Consider the following 18377-nt stretch of genomic DNA (forward strand, 5'->3'; position numbering starts at 1 on the left):
CTATAACCTGTGCATTAGATTAACAGTAAAAGCAATTCAAAGCATAATAGATAAAAGTATCATAAACAACTCGGCGAGACAGTTAATAATTACTAAAAAGGACCATAGTAGAATGTTTACGGTATTTCCTGGTATGAGATATATGACCAAAATGTCAAATCACATGGCACGGTAACACCCTTCGTGCTTTTATCTCCTCCTCACCATGTATCAATAAATTTATGTAACAATTCAATTAGCACGACATCACCCTTCGTGCGTTCAACTCATCTTTCCAAATGAACGTATAACATAACCAACCATATACCAGGAACAAGGAATATCAACTTCAATTAACTAGCATATTGGAGGCCTAAGTGCAAATATAACAATTAAGAAGGAAACACATGATCTTTACAAGTTAACAAGTAAGTGCATGAATGGCTAGCATGGTGGAAGGTTTATACTAAAGTGCAACAGATTAAATACAACATGAGTATAATTATAAGAGCAGGAAATAGGCATGGTATTTACAAGTTAAGCAAGTGAAAGACATGGACAGTGCAATAACAATTGAGATAAAAGTCAAGTACAGGAGAATAACAACAAGTCACACAAAATATATAAAGACAACAATAATAGCTCAACGTAAGGGCGTAAATGTATACACAGGAAACAGATGTCACATCACAATGCATGTCCCTCATCCTCACCTACACGGAAACACCCTTCGTGCCATGACTTCAAAATAACATACAAGCATAACAATATAAATGAAATGGCACGACATCACCCTTCGTACTTTAACTCTAAAATTATATGGCACGACATCCCCCTTCGTGCTCTTACTCTCAATAATATGGCACGACATCAACCTTCATGCTTTTACTCTCAATAATATGGCACGACATCACCCTTCGTGCTTTTACTCTCAATAATATGGCATGACATCACCCTTCGTGCTTTACACTCTCACTCACATGATAATGTATAAACCATGGCACGACATTACCTTTCGTGCTTTGCACTCTTCCTGACCAAGCATATATATAACGGTAACAAACAAGGCAGGAAACATAACTGACATCGAGGACAGTGTTTTAACGGATAATCCAGACAATTCCTAATCACAACTTTCCAAGTCAACAATGGTTCAACAACCTTCAAGAACCGTATTATTCAAATATTTCCATGAATCTCATAAATGATCCACAACACAAGTATATAGTCTAGCATCTCAAGAATATCAGTTGTCATAATGTAGTAATTATTTCGCATAGAGATGACCAAATTAGACATATCAATGTATTCTTACAATTTCCATCAAGTTTGATCAAGTTATAACAAACTAAGTCTTGATATCTATCATTTAATATTATGTCCTTAGTATCTCAGAGTCAAATAAGGCATTAAGCAGAATGTCACAAAATTTTTACGAACACAAATATAACATAATCCACACCCCGAGCATGATTAACCCTGGCACATACATATAGGCTTGTCACTTCGTATATGTATCACCCCCGCATGTAGCAAACAATGACAAATAGGAGGAAAAATTCCCTCAACAGAGCTAGGCAAAACACTTACCTCGATTCAGCTAACTCAACACTCAACTTCGCCTCCGCTCGACTCAATCTAGCCAATGATGACTTGAATACACCACACAATGCAAGAGAAAAATTAATAAAGCTATGGTTTTCATTCAATTTCTAAAAAGTCAACAAAAGTCAAACCCCGGCCCCGCCCGGTCAAAATCCGGGTCCAAGGATAGGTCATGACTACCCATAGACTCACGAGTCTAAATATGTGTTTGGTTTTCAAATCCGAGTCATATTTGACTCACAAATTCTAAATTTTCATTTTTTTAAAACTTTGACAAAATCCCCAATTTTTTTTATAGATTTCCCATGAATTTAATGTTAAATTTTGTATAAATCATAAAATATAGTTGGAAATTGATTAAACATACTTACCCAATGTTTTGGTATAAAAATCCCCTCTCAAAATCGCCTCACCTCAAAGCTAGGGTTCAAAATATGAAAAATGAAGCAAAAATTCGGAATTCTCCGCACCTAACAGGTTGCAGATGTCACATTTGCGACAGGGCGTTCGCAAATGCGAACCCCGCAATTGCGAAAAACTCATCGCAATTGCGAACTTGAAGGATTTCTACTGAGGTCGCATTTGCGACAAAAACTTCGCAAATGCGAAGACCAGCTTTAGCAAATGCAGCTGGTTCATCGCAAATGCAAAAAACTGCCCAGTCTCACAAATGCGAGGTTTCTTCGTAAATGCGATTGCCGCATTTGAGACCAGAACATCGCAAATGCGAAGATACAAGAACCAGAAATCAAAAACTATGCAAGAACATTCCGAAACCAATCCCGAAACTCACCCGAGCCCTTGGGGCTCCAAACCAAATATACTCACAAGCCTAAAAATACAACACGAACTCATTCGGGCGCTCAACTAAAACCACGAATCAGATGCCAAAACTCATGAAAATCAAACTAAACTTCAAGAACTTCTAGAATTGCAACCAAGCCTCCGAACCATATCAAATCAACTCCGAATGACGCCAAATTTTGCAGACAAGTTCCATATGACAAGACAAACCTACTCAAAGCTTCAAATCATGTATGAAAACCTTGAAACGATGAATCACACCGCAAGTCAAAATCAATGAACTTTGGAAACTTCAACTTCCACAATCGATGCCGAAACCTATCAAATCACCCCGATTGACCTCAAATTTTGCACATAAGACACATTTAACATTACAGACCTATTCCAACTTACTAAATTGAAATCTGACCCCGATATCAAAAAGTTCACTTCCGGTCAAACTTCCCAAAAATCCAACTTTCTCCATATCGAGCCAAATTCAACTACGACCTCCAAATCACAATCCGGATGCGCTCCTAAGTCTAAAATCATCCAACAAAGCTAACGAAATTGACAAAACTCCATTCTGAGGTCAAATGCTAAAAAGTCAAACTTGGTCAACTCTTACAACTTAATACTCAACTCTCGAAGTTCATTCTTCTAAATTAATTCCGGATAACTCGAAAACCAATACCGACTATTTACACAAGTCATAATACATCATGCGGAGATACTCGAGCCCTCAAATACCGAGCGAAGTGCAGATACTTAAAATGACCAGTCGGGTCGTTACATAAATATATGTAATATAATATATATATGCTCCATCCCCACAAAAAACTAGTCAAAACTATCTATTATACGCTACTTAAAAGCACAAGTAACTTGAGTCGAAAAGAATAAAGTTTTGTACATGAAAGAACAAAAAGGATGACTAACGTGCAATTTGAAGTTTGAACTTGCTGTTAAGAAGGAGAATGGAGTTCTCTTTGTATTTGTAAAAAAAAATTAAATATTCATTACTTTTGGGAGATATTAACAAACTAACTGACAAGATAAAGAATTGGGAAAGACCATGAATTATGGCTTCAATCAATAAAAAAGGTTTGACTTTTAAATTTAATACATTTCAGTTCCTTTTTAAAACTTTTGAGTAATTACCAAGCTGAATTTTGAGAATTTGTGTATTATATGAAGGACTTATTCAACAAATATTATTTTAATTTGAAAAAGTCTCTAGGGCTTACGCTTCACTAAAAAAACGTGCCTCAAACGCCCGGGCATACGCCCCGAACGCCCGGCGTATGTCCCGAATTGCTGGGCGTATGCCTCTTGAGACTTTCGCCACACACTATCGCCTCGAGGCATTTTTGGTGTGGCTCGCCCCAGGGCTCTCCCTGGAATCTCCTTTTAAAACACTGGGTATAGCCATGCCATGAACAACATACCATCTACTGTAATACCAAAGACCCATGCTTGACAAAACAAACTTAGAACCACAACACAATGCAACAATCACACAAGCACCCAACGCAAATGAGTTCTTTTCATATCAGTATTATTATTATTATTATTATTATTATTATTATTATTATTATTATTATTATTATTATTATTATTATTATTATTATTATTATTATTATTATTGTTATTGTTATTGTTATTGTTATTGTTATTGTTATTGTTATTGTTATTGTTATTGTTATTGTTATTGTTATTGTTATTATAGTAAAATTGAAATGACCGGTAACCTGTCCATATATCAATTGCACTAACTTAGAGAGGTATACCTAGTAAGGAAGTTGTTAGTAGGAAATAGAATAGGAATATTTTGACATTTGGTGATATCAAATGGTTACAATTTACTATTTGTACACAGTAAAATAAGCTATTCTAAGTGGTCCCTTAAGAAAGTGATACATGGAGCCGGAGGCAGAAGACAGCCAAAACCAAAGATAACTATTCCATTTGTTACCGAAAGGAATGATGCTCATAAAAATGTAATAAATGCCCGCCACCCGATAGCATTTAATGAATAATATTCTACAACACTTAATACACCCCTCGTTACAAAGGGATATGGCATTCATGGCCGCCATTACACATTCTTCAATAGCCCTCATAATTGGCATTGAAGAGGTGCTTGATCCTAGGACCTTATTCCCTAGGTGTAACTATAAATAATGAGCTCTATTACCATTGTAAGGAGACGAATTTTTTGGTAAACTTATATTATAACCAATTCAAGCTTTATACAATTTTATCTTCCTACTCCTTGATTTCGTTACTGTTGTGTCCGGAAGCCCTGCTCCCGGAATTACTATTTCTGCTATTTGTCCTTATTTCAAGGCTAAGTATTGTATATTTCTTCAATTATTTCAGGATCAAATTAATTCATTTGTCTAGAAATCACGTATAAATTTAACTGTATCGTTTTACGAGCAAACAGTTTGGTGCCCACCGTAGGGCCTAGATAGATGTGCAATTAAGTTGATCCTTGACTCTTTTACTAACGTGTTTTGATTATTTGTCTTAGCAAAAATTATAAGAAATGGCAGATAATGGTGTTAACAACACACAATCCTGAGGTTCAAGGAGACCAACCTCATTTCGAGGATTTAATTAGTGACACCCACAATGAGGGGAACGATGCCACGCCAGTCCACAACAGGCAGTGCCCGTGACATGTTCGGGAGGTAACTCCCGATGATGCTGAAGAGGAGCATGTTGTTGATGCGGTAAGGGTCCTACAAGAACAACAAGCGATCATTTTAGGCCACCACACACTACAGGATAAGGTTATGACAGATTTGAAGCAGGCGTTATCGGGGGATTTCAATAACGTGAATAGATGAGATCCAGTTCCTCCCAGCGCTCCCCCAAATCAAATAATGCAGAGAGTCGACAACAACACCCTGAGGGGCGAGGTTGGTTCCTATAGGGCTGGGGGGAGCGGATCCAGCTCCATTAACAAAAATGATCCCTTCAAGAATGAACTCTTACAGTTTATGAGAGAAGTGAGCGCCCGCATGAACTAAATCCCCAGCATACCATCGGTGCTGAAAGGTCCAAACTCAAAGAATTATACTCAGTTGTCGTACAAATCGAGCACATCACCAGAATTAATCCCGAAGCAATTTAAAAAGCCCGACGTGCCAAAGTATGATAGAACTTCAGACCCTCAGGAGTATATTACCACCTATACAACGGCGGTGAAAGGGAATGATTTAGCTCCCCACGAGATTGAATCTATTTTGCTGAAAATATTTGGAGAGACTCTCACAAAAGGGAGCCTTGATGTGGTATTCGCTGTTACCCGAGCATTTCTTATATTCCTTTGAGATGCTCGTAGATTCTTTTATTAAGGCTCATGCCCGGGCTAGAAAGGTGCAGGCCAGGGAGGCCGACATATTCAGAATTGCACAAGGAGAATCCTAGTTGCTGTGAGAGTTCATTACCCGATTCCCGAAGCTTCCTGGAAACTAAAGGAAACCTTGCTTGAGTTCCAAGCAACAACTTGGCGGATGTGCACAACCGGTACGGGTCCAAGATAAGGATCGAAGATGATCAGGTTGGCTTTCCGTCGTCGGCAAAAGGACAAGAGAAGAATAAAGAACAATCAAAAGAAGATTTGGACATGGACAGACGATATTCGAGGGGCTGATTTTTGCCCTATGAATGAATCAAAGGCCGTGGCAGAGGCTTTCAGTTAGCAGATAGGTTCTCTACCGACAAAAGGACTGATCGCGGTCGGAACAATAAATCGTTGCAGGTCAAAGAAGGGTCAGGTACGCAGGATCCTTCTTACCCCAGGCTTTCAAAATATAATTTCAATATCAGTGTAGTAGAGTTGGTATCAGCTATGTGAAACATCAGAGAAGCGCGATTATCGAAGCCGATGAGATTCGATCCCAGCTAGAGGGATCCCAACTTGTGGTGTGAATACCACAGTACAAATGGACACCGGACTGGGGACTGACGACATCTCTGGGAAGAAGTGGTGATACTATTGAAGAATGGTCATCTTAGAGAATTCTTAAGTGACCAGGCCAAGAACAACTACGGTCGCAACCGGGATAATGTAGGACCCTCCAAAGTAGGAGAAAATCCCCCGTGCTAGACAATCAACATGATCTTTAGAGGGAACGAGATCACCTTCTCGGCAACAAAAAAGATGAAAGTATCAATAACCCGTAGCAAGAAACTTCGGAAAGTTGCTGAAGATGACATCACTTTCACAGAGGAGGATGCAGACGGATTGTTGTTACTGCACAATGACATATTGGTAATTTTGTTAAATGTGTTGGGCTTTAAAATCAAAACGTGTTCTGGTGGATCTAGGAGGCTCAACCAATATCATACAATGGACACTATTGGAGAAAGGCAAACTCACCGGAAGCATCATTTCAGCCACAAAACTCCTCGCTGGATTCAACCTTGCGAGCTTGACAACACAAGGAGAGATTCTGTTTCCCACGAACGCTAAATGAGTGATGAAAATGACTCTTTATGAAGTGGTGAATGGCGATATGCGACATAATATTATTCTAGGAAGACTGTAGTTGCACGAGATGAGAGTTGTACTGTCAACATATCATCAGTTGCTGAAATTTCCAATGCTCAAAAGAATTAGACAGATAAGGGGCGACCAACCCGTGGCAAGGGAGATGAATGCAATTTCGGTCTCCGGTAGCAAAGGAAAGGAGCACGTGGGACAACAACTACATGAACCAGCACCTGCTCCCGAATCAAATAAGGTTAGCTGGGGAGTAGAAGCGGGAATCTTATCTGGTGCCAAGGTATTTCTAGGTACCAGAAGAGACAGATGCAACAAAATCCATGGCAGAAGAGCTCGAGCAAGTTGCATTGTTTGAAAAGTTCTTAGCAAGAAAATTCCACTTGGAGACAGGACTGCACCCTGAGCTCAGGTCTAGCTTTATTGAATTTCTTAAATCGAATGCCGATTGTTTGTGTGGTTGCATGCGGACATGACAGGTATCCCGACGGAGGTGGTCATACACAAGATAAGTTTGGATCCCAACATTCCTCTGGTCAGACAAAAAAAATGCCCTATTGCGAAGGCCATGAATTAATTCATCAAAGAAAAGGTAACTCGCTTACTTGATATCGGTTCGATCCGAGAGGTAATGTATCCAAACTGGCTAGCTAATGTAGTAGTAGTTCCTAAGAAGAACAATATATTTTGCATGTGTGTAGATTATAAGGACTTGAATGAGGCATGCCTGAAAGACTCGTTCCCACTACCAAACATCGATCAAATGATCGATGCGACGACCGGGAAAGAGTTAATGAGTTTACTCGATGCTTATTCCAGGTACAACCAAATTAAGATGAACCCAGAGTATCAGGAAAAGACTTCGTTCATAACAAATTTCAGCAAATATTGCTATAATGTGATGCTCTTCGGGTTGAAGAACGCGGGAACCACTTATCCGTGACTCGTAAACAAGCTGTTCGAAAAACAAATAGGGAAAACTATGGAAGTTTATATAGACGATATGCTCGTTAAGTCTTTGAATGCAGGTGTCCACCTTAAGCATCTGCAACCTTTGACATCCTAAGGAAGCAAAACATGAAGCTTAACCCCGAGATATGCGCGTTCGGGGTCAGCTCTGGCAAGTTTCTAGGATTTCTGGTATCACAAAGGGGGATTGAGGTTAACCCCACTAAGACCAAGGCCATCGAAGACATCCTCGACCAGCTGTTAAGCGTGAAAGAAGTTCAAAGGCTCACAGGGAGATTGGCCGCTTTGAGCAGGTTCATTTCCCGAGCGTCAGAGAAATTCCACCAATTCTTCGCACTGCTCAAAAAGAAAAACAACTTCGAATGGACCCCGGAGTGTCAACAGGCTCTGAGAGATTTGAAAAGATGCTTGTCAAGCCCTCCGTTGCTTTTGAAACCAAAGGAAGGTGAAACAGTCACGACCCAAAATCCATTAAAGGTCGTGATGGAATCAGACACCATTGTCAGGCAAGCCAACACTAAATAGTTAATTAAATTCTCTTTTATACCTTCGAAATCATAATGTTTCCTTCAATTTTTATTGATAATAGATGAACTTTACAAAATAAATAATAATATTTTCCGATTTCAACACTGAACATCCTATAATCACCCAAGAACCCGGTGTCACAAGTACATGAGCAATTACTAGGAGATAGAATGAAGTACAATAACTGTCTGGAATACAAATTTGGACAGAAAGAAAATACAAATACTCTTAAAAAGACTCTGCTGGCTGCGGAGCATCTCATAAGATGCAGCTCACCTAAGTCCCCGTATCAACCACGGTGCTGCACCTACAAGGCCACTAGACATACATGCGTTTGTACGACAAAATGTACAGCAAGTGTAGTATGAGTACGAAAACAACACGTACCCGGTAAGTATCCAGTCTAATCTCGAAGAAGTAGTGACGAGAGGTCAACTCTGACACTTACTAGTGGTCCAACAGTAATGTATTAATAATATAATTAGTCGTGGATTTTATTAAAATGGTTGTGAATTTAAGAAAAATCATGAAGCAAGTAAACAATCCTCTTGTTAATAGGAGATTTCCAAATTCGTTTTCATCATCTATAAATTTATCTCAGGCCAGGGAGACAATATCATTATTTATAAATTTCAAGGCAAGCAATACAAGCATGCGCAAATCATGCCGAGGTCGTACAACCCGATCCAACATAATAGTTAAACTGTGCACTGCTAGAGGGTCGAATGGAGCGAACCATAGATGCATCTATTGAATCTGCCGAGGCATTCGGCCCGTTCCAAAAAGATAAACACACTCAAATAGTCAATTAAGAATTCATCAAGAAGCAATTATCCAAGGAAAAAGCAAATTTCTCTTTTCTCGGTCAAGAAAATGAAGTTTAATCCTTTTAGAAATTCAATTACCAAGTTCGGTATGTTTTAAGCAATTTAAATCTACAATATGGTTACAAATATCACAAGTATAGCATGCTTTTGGGTCCTAGACTACCCGTACTTAAGCATAATGGTAGCTACGCACAGACTCTCGTTACCTCGTGCATATGTAGCCCCCACAAATAGAAGCACATATTGATTTAGTTCACCTATGGGGTTAATTCCGTCTTACAAGGTTAGAAAGGAGACTCACCTCGCTTTGAAGTTCCATAACCGGCTCCAATGCCACTTTAACACCTCAAGCCGATTCCCAATGCTCCAAAACTAGTCAATAAATGAACAAATCCATAAATATATGCTCTATTACTCACAACAATTCAATTTAAACCAATTCCCAACTCCGCTCGAAAAGTTGACAAAATCACCCCTGGGCCCACGTGACCAGATTTCGAAATTTTTCGAAGATAAATATTATGACCTCAAATATATAATTTATTCCCAATTCCATGCTCAAATTCGTGGTCAAAGATCCAAAATACCAAACCCTAGGTTTTCTACCAAAAACCCACAATTTCTACTAATTTCCATGTTTAAATCCTTATAAAATCCATGTATTTAACTTATAATGAGTGGGAACAACTAACCTTGTGATGCTTGAAGGAAATCTCTTGAATCTCTCCAAAATCGCCCAAGCTAAATGAAAACGGGAGAAAAATGGGCCAAGTCCCGTTTATAAAAATCCTCTTCTCCCTAGCGACCCTCGCACCTGCAGTCACTTGACCGCTTCTGCGGTTCACGCAAAATGTTCCGCTTCTGCGGTCATCCCCAGCTGCCCACTTCCGCTTCTGTGCCTTCCTTTTCGCACGTGCGGTCTCGCTTCTACGCCGAGGTGACTGCATCTGCGGTCTCAGCTCTTCTCCACCAAAATCGCATCTGTGACCCTAGGGCCGCTTCTGCGGCTCCGCACCTGTGGCCAAAACCTCGTAGGTGCGGTTGCATCAGATGGCTGCTGCTTTAGCACATCTTCAATGTCCAATTTGATCCGTTGGCCATCCGGAATCCACCCGAGGCCCTCGGGACCTCAACCAATTATATCAAGACGTCCCAAAACATAACGCGGACCTACTCGAGGCTTCAAATAACATCAAACAACGTTGATTTCATGAATCGCACCCCATTCCAAGCTTAATGAACCTTAGAATTTCAAACTTCTTCATTCGATGCCGAAACCTATCAAATCACGTCCGGTCGACCTCAAATTTTGCACACAAGTCACATTTGAGATTACGTACCTATTCCAACTTCCAGAATCAGAATCCGACCCCGATATCCAAAAGTTCACTTCCGATCTAACTTCTCAAAAACCTTCAAATTTCTATCTTTCGCCAAACGACTCCAAAATGGCCTACGGACCTCTAAATCCACTTCGGGATGCGCTCCCAATACCAGAATCACCATACATAGCTATTCCCAGACTCGGAATCCTAAAGGGACATCGATAAAACTAAAATGCACTGCAACCCAAATTTATGAAATTCTTCCCAAAATTCTAATTCCCACAATAGGCGCCGAAATGCTCCCGGGTCATCCAAAACTCGATCTGGACATATTCCCCAGTCCAAAATAGTCATACAAACCTGCTGGAACCTTTAAATCCCAATTTCGAGGTCGTTTACTAAAAAAATCCAATCTTAGCCAATCCTTCCAACTTAAAGCTTCTGAAATGAGTATTTCTTTCCAAATCAATTCTGAACTTCCCAAAATTCAATTTTTTGACAACGCGTACAAGTCATAATACCTGAAGTGAAGCTGTTCATGACCTCAAACTGCTGAACGACGTGCTGGAGCTCAAAACGACCGGTCGGGTCATTACATTCTCTCCCACTTAAACATACGTTCGTCTTGGAACGTGCTAAAAACTGTGCTGGAGTTATCCGAAATCATTGTTTAGCACCTCGTGCTCCTACCTGTGCTACCACAACTCAGTTAAGCACATCAGCTCGAGCAAATCTGAGATATTCTCTTTTATTTAGGCAAATAAACCTTAGAGCCCAGTTCTAACATCCAGAATTCTTTGCCATGCCTGCTTCCAACATACGAACACCGTATCAATCACCACACGATGTACCAGAACATGACTACATACCTTTGCTGAATTTACAACATGCACCACATCATTCACATGGCCATAATCACATTTCTGCTCGTAATAGCCGACATTCTTCGAATCTAATGCTCACAATGCACCTCATGACCTATATAAGTCTTGTTCCAACTCTTGCAATACCGCCACGACGGAAGAGACGTGTAGAAATTCATAACCAACTGCCGAGTCAACAACTCTTGCAATACTGAGTCAACAAGTCTTGTTCCAACTCTTGCAATACCGCCACGACGGAAGAGACGTGTAGAAATTCATAACCAACTGTCGAGTCAACAACTCATTGAATCTCTTCTCTTGACAAGAATTATCACCCCATTATGAACCAAATAATGGCATTTGCTCTTTAATATACTTCATATAATCCGATCGCACTGAGACCAGATCCAATAATCTCGTCTCACCCAGTACGAGCTACTCCGGCAATAAGCCACCCCAGATATGACCAAAAGTCTCATATGATGCCACAATGTGCCAATATGCTACAAACTCAAGCGTGATACATAAGGAAAACAAACTTTGGAAGGGACTACTCAACCTAAGTAACTAATTAGACAACCGAAAGGTGTCATGAACCTTCCTCAGAAAATGGTAAACAAAACACACACAAATAAATATAGGGAAATGTACTCAACATCACAGTGTTGCGGCATGCAACCTGATCTAAACAACATACCTGTGGTGGCGTGCCAACCGATCCACACACAAAATTTATAAGGAAATACTTACCGAGCTAGAATGCTCATTACTACAAAATATCCGAATATCGTCCACAAGCACGCTAAGTGCATAATACAATCCCTAGGGAGATAGATAGCACTATACGCTACAAAACTGAAGCATAACTGAGGTGCGATATATGATCTGAATCTCGAGAGCTATCCTACTCACATAATACCATCGCTATGCAGAACCTAAACACAAGAAATTTATTGAGCCGTTTCATAACTCGCATGACACAATATAGTTTACATGAAATAGCAGACGACGAAACAACATTCAATGTCCGAATACTTCTCCATAAGGAGCGCTAGGCTGTAATAAACACATCTGACCTGATATAGAGCCCATATTCATAATTAAATCCATCCACGAACCTCAAGCCGATTCTGATCGCACCGTACTAGGCTAATAACCTTTCAAGGGTCCATAATACCCCTTTTTTCCAAAACATACAAGAGCACCCATCATAACCGGAACAAACTTCCACAGTCCACAACCAAATGAACCAAGCGCCCTCTAGGCATAAATTCTCAAATTAGCGATATTACCACAATCTTCATACTTGGTTAAATCTTCAATCAATCAAGTGACTAGACGTCACACTTATACAATCTTCCCATGAGATACGCTCCTACAATCTTCCGCACCAGGTAACAAGTCTGCACATCCTTACCACCAACCATACAATGCTGTCAAGAAAGTCAGGAATTCGCATATCAATACACGAGGCCCCTTACACATGACATCGACCTTAGGTGACGCTGAAAAACATACCAGCTTACTTCAAACATCTAAATCCTTTCCTGCTCATTCGAGCTCATGACATCCTTGTCAATACCGAACTGCACCCTTAATTCTTAACTTTCAAATTTCATGCCGCTCGCTGCACCTATCTTACCAATACGCGAGAACCCACGAATTTCATTATAACTCCCAAACCACTAATAGGACACACACTTCACTTTGTAGAACCCTTTCACTTTACTCGTTTTAGGAGAATCATTGCAACACTTGACTGAATTCTCATAACCGTAGAGCACACAAATCCTCAAGTAGTGGTCTAAACCACCATAACTCTTTCGGGATCCGCCTACCCATAATAGGCCATAATACTTGAATACTTCCAAATAAAACCAACTACAACGATCGTCAAGCCTCACCCGTACTGTCACAAATCACATGTATAATTTAATCACGCTAAAGGAACTGATCACTGCCACCATTATGCCAATTCAACCATGGCTAACCAAGCTGAATTCTTCTAACTTATCCTTAACTTGACTTAGAAATAATAATAACTCCATTCAACGCATATCAAACTCAATCCACGCTCATCCTGAGTGGCCTTGTATCACGAGACCATGATGTCTCAAATTGTACGAACCATCCCTTACCCTCGTTGTCCGCATGTTCGTATTCTCAACTGATACACCCATCCTAATAATTCCTCTACGAATCCAAAGTCCTTTCCTCTCATTCCTCCAAATGCTATACTACAAGCCGAAGATATCATAGAACATTCCAAGCCTCTTTTTATAATCCGCTGCAAAAGCTCGATTCTTAACCATACCGCGGGCTTAAAATCCTTAAGCACCGCATTTTAACCTTTGAATTTTCTAGGAGTGTTATTGAGAGTAACCCACTCTGACTTAGTCCCAAAGATAGTCAACTCCAAGGCTCTACTAGCACATGAACACCCTCTCAAATAGACAACAGGCTGAATCACCTTTCTTGCACATCACCTCCACACGAAGCATAAATTCTGAGTTTTCCCAAACTTGAACATGAACCGATAAGGTCTAATATAGCACAAATTCCTCAATCCTTTGCTTAATTTACCACTAATTTTTTCTTTCCTTAGTCGCAATAACCCACCAATACACCGATAACCAAAAATCTCATAAATAAACGACCATGCAATCCAACCATAGGCGGTGGGACTATCCCACTTACCTTGGAGCCACATATTACATAACTCTGGAACCCACCAATATTCCTTATCTCTTATTGATATGACCTTGCATAATGAATCCGCCAAATTCCTCGAAATTCTTCCGTTAACATTTCATGAACACTAAAATGCGACCGTTGACCTGCTCACAGGAGATAACCTATCTGTGGAGATTACGTGCCAACATCTTCCAACATCGTTGCATGGGGTACAATCGCTACGACATCAGTAACCCATCCTGAATCCATTTTCATTCACCAGCTGTACCAGTCCATTCACATCTCATGGACATCAACTAAATGTGCGATAATATCTTCTAATTCATAGTCATGTTGTATCCTTCTTCATATTAAGCAACTCCTTTCTATTGCATCAAATCTCCCACCGTATAATAGCCAATATTTAAAATTAAGTCAGTATACCCAATCACTATCCACCCTGAATTCCAAATCACTCTAGACTTTTCTCAAGGTGTGTGATCATTGTTGATACCCAATTTTTTTCTGTATATTTTTATATGCAAAATACTTTCATAATAGCATGTATATGCATATATAAGCATGTCCAAGTGTTTTAGTATTTTTCCTAAATTTTAAAAAGATTTTTAAATCAATTATTGCCCTATTTTAACAGTACAAAAACCAATAATTATTCCTCGAATTATTATTTTGGTGATTAACTTATTTTATTCTCATATTTATACCAAAATATAGCTAATGTAATTTTTACACATTTTTACAAACTCATTTAGTATTTTTAAATCTAAATTGCATATAATTGCATTTTAGCCTATTTTAAGATTTAATTGCGTTTATAAATACAAAATTGATTCCAGTATTTTTAATTTAATATTTGTACATTATTAGTTAATTTAGTACCTTTAATTTGTTTCCATAAATCACTTTTCTATTTATTATAAAATAAAAAGGGAAAAAGTGGCTATTTAAAATTTAGCCCTAACTATTTCGATTTTAGCCAAATCAGCCTCCCCAATTAACCCAATTTCAAGCCCAAATTGATCGGCCCAGTTTCAATTTAACCCTCCCCTAGCCCGTTTATTTTTACCCCCGACCTTCCCATTAAATCCATACCGTTGATCAAAATGATCAACGACCACAAACCTTCCTTTCCTTTTTTAATCTACCAACACCCCTTAACCTAAATCAGTTAACCTAACCAGTCGCCTCTGAACTCTCGAACTCTCTCAAACTCTCTCGAACATTCCCTAACTCTAGCCACCTCTCACCGTCTTCAACCTTGAAACCACCGGAATCCATGGCTTCTCAAGCCATGGGAGCCCTATACTCACCTCCCTTTGCTCTTATACCCTTGATACTTGAAGATTTGAGGACTGACCTCGAAGGTTTTCACCCAGGCCTCTGCCGATTCAAGGTTCCACGGCCCTCTCCGACTTTGTTCCGCCGTACCATGGTCGTCTGAGCTTGTTTCTGACCTTCTCCGACTTAGATCGGTGACCTTTTCAAAGCCTTTCTCATTCTAGGGTTCTCCTGAAACCCCAACACTTCGAGGTTTTCTCTGATTTTCTTAGATCTGTTGTGTATCCATGCTCTACTTAAGTTTTCAAACGATTTCCCCAACTTTTCTTTCAAAAATTACTTTCAAAATCGCTTTTTTTCGATTTAGGGTTTTCTGAAAATGCTTAAAGTATTTCTCTGACTTTTCTTTTCCTTTTCTTTTGTGTGTATTTGTCTTTGCTGTGTTCTTATGTTTTCTTCTACCACGTATGCTCTTCTACTATATTTTTATACCCATTCTTGTATATTTTTCTACTGTGTTTCTATACTATGTGCTTGTATGCTCTTCTACTATGTTCTGCTATTTTCTTCTACTATGTTCTGATATGCTTCGCCTACTGTATCCTTCTACCATGTTCTTAAGTTATTACTATTTACCTTGTTTAAAGTTTCTTATAAAAGACCTGCTTAAGCATGTTTCTTCTACTATCAGTTGTTCTCTCATTATGCTACTGTGTTTGCATGTTTTTCTCATGGGTTTCTGAAAGAAACCTCTGAGTCTGTTTCAACTACTGGCCTCCTTATCTCTGTATTTGATTCAAGGTGGAAACCCTAGAATTTGGGGATGCTGCCGAGGTCTGATTATGTGAACTAGGGTTTTATTTTTTAGAACCCTTAACCCTTTCAGATTGATTCCGAGTCCCTGAACTGAGTTTGAACATCTTTGTTTTCATACAATGTTGAACCTTTTGCTAAACTCTTATATACTAGAGTTTCTATTGATTTTACAATGGCATAACAAGTTTCTTTCATGTTTAACGTGTCTGTATGCTTTTTATATGTGATGAATCTTTCTTCAAAAGGGTTTTCAAATTAGTTATTGATTCAGAATTCCTTTTAAACAGGTCTAATTTATTGTCTGCTGATTTTCCTTAAGTTAAAGCCTTTTCCATCTTTCTGACTTGGTTCATTCATAACAAATCTTTGACCTCTGATTTCTTGGCTGTTAATTGATTTTCTTTCCTTAAATGGTACAACCGTATATTTCAAAGACCTTGTCCTTAAATAACCTTTATGTATTTTCCCCTAATTTTCTACTTTGCACAAAGTGTTTGATTAATTTCTTTCCTTAATTGGTTTATACCCGTTTGAATCTGAATCCCTTAATTAAGGGAAGCCTTTTGTAATTGATTGCCAATCAGTTTTTCAAGCTATCTTCTTGCCTTATTTTTGACTGCTTTCTACACTATAAAAGGCACGACCCTTTTTCACAGACAGAAGACGACTACACACTTCACAATTCAGAATCTCTTCTGAACTCTTACTCAGATAATAGAACTCTCTCTTCTTGTCTGCATTAAGGTTTTTTACCAGACTACTGCATTTTTCTCTACTCGTTTCTTTGAAACTGGTATGTCCTAACTTCAAATTTCAGCATCCCCACAATGTGTTTACTTACAGCTTTTCTGCATCTATGTCTACTTTACTACTTCTGCAGAGTTAAATACTTAAACTAGCATGTTGATTTCCTTTTGCTTGTTTCTGCTATGAATCCCTATTCCCTATTCCCCTTTATGTGCTTTGAGTAACAGTTTAAAACATGGAAATATGCAAGTTATTGTCTATGGTTTGAATTTGATCCCTTAGGGGATCCTAACCTCTAAACAATGTGTTCTAGTAGGCTTATGGGTGTGCCAGCATCTTCCATTGTTGGGTTATGCCCACTAGCCTTCTTTTCACCTCTTTCAACTCCCCATTCACTATATCCTTATGTGTGCTGTTTCCCTTTCCCTTTCCCCCTTTCAGAATTCTGCACTTACACTCTCTCTTAGTTCCTAAGTTCTGCCCCCCTCTTGTGAGCCTTGCCTTGGGACCTTGAGTTCCCTCTGAACTTGGACACCTGAGGGCTAGCCCTTCCACACTGCACTTTGGCTTAATATGGTGATACATTTGGGTGTAAGCACTGCCCGAAGTTCTTATGAAAATCTCAGGGAACTCTGACACACCCAAGTGGGAGAAAGGCTTTGAAACATAATCTTTGGAGTTGGTTTACTTCATATTTCAGACAGGAAGTCTGAATCAGGCACTCCTTGGTTGTAATTTTCAAACTTCTGATGTATTTTTCTTTAATTTATTTTTCTGGGCTGTAATAACTTTGTAATAAGCTATTGGGGAAGGCTAGTGAAAGGGGGGGAAACTATGTATTTCAAAAGGGGTAGATATCCTGTTCATAAGGAATTTCTGATCGCTGTATATCACATAGATATCCTGCCTATAGGAGTTTATGAATTTCTGCATTCTCATATAGATACCATGTCTATAGGAATCTTGCATTCTCACATAGATAACCTGCCTATAGAAATCTTGCATTCTCATATAGATATCATGTCTATAAGAATTTCTGCATTCTCATATAAATACCATGTCTCTAAGGAATTCTGCACCCATATAGATATCCTGCCTATACGTTTCTGAAATTCTGCATTCATACAGATATCCTGCCTATAGTTAAATTTCTGCATCTCTCATATAGATACCATGCTCATAGTTAACTGGAAATTCGAATCCTGCATATGCATCTGTCACTAGGCAAACTTGTTATAGAGCTTAAATAATTAACTGCATCTAGATATCATGTTCATAGGCTTAAACAAAGTACATCATTTAGATGCCATGCCTATAGGATTTCAGCACTCTTGCTATGTCTGTAAAGTGTGTAAAATCAACAACGCATAGAAAACATGCCTATAAGAGCTTTAATTGAATCTAAACCGCTTCACTCACTTATAAGTCTAAAACCAGTAGCAATGCG

The sequence above is a fragment of the Nicotiana tabacum genome, chromosome 5, assembly GCF_000715075.1.
Source record: "Nicotiana tabacum cultivar K326 chromosome 5, ASM71507v2, whole genome shotgun sequence".
Lineage (NCBI taxonomy): Eukaryota > Viridiplantae > Streptophyta > Magnoliopsida > Solanales > Solanaceae > Nicotiana > Nicotiana tabacum.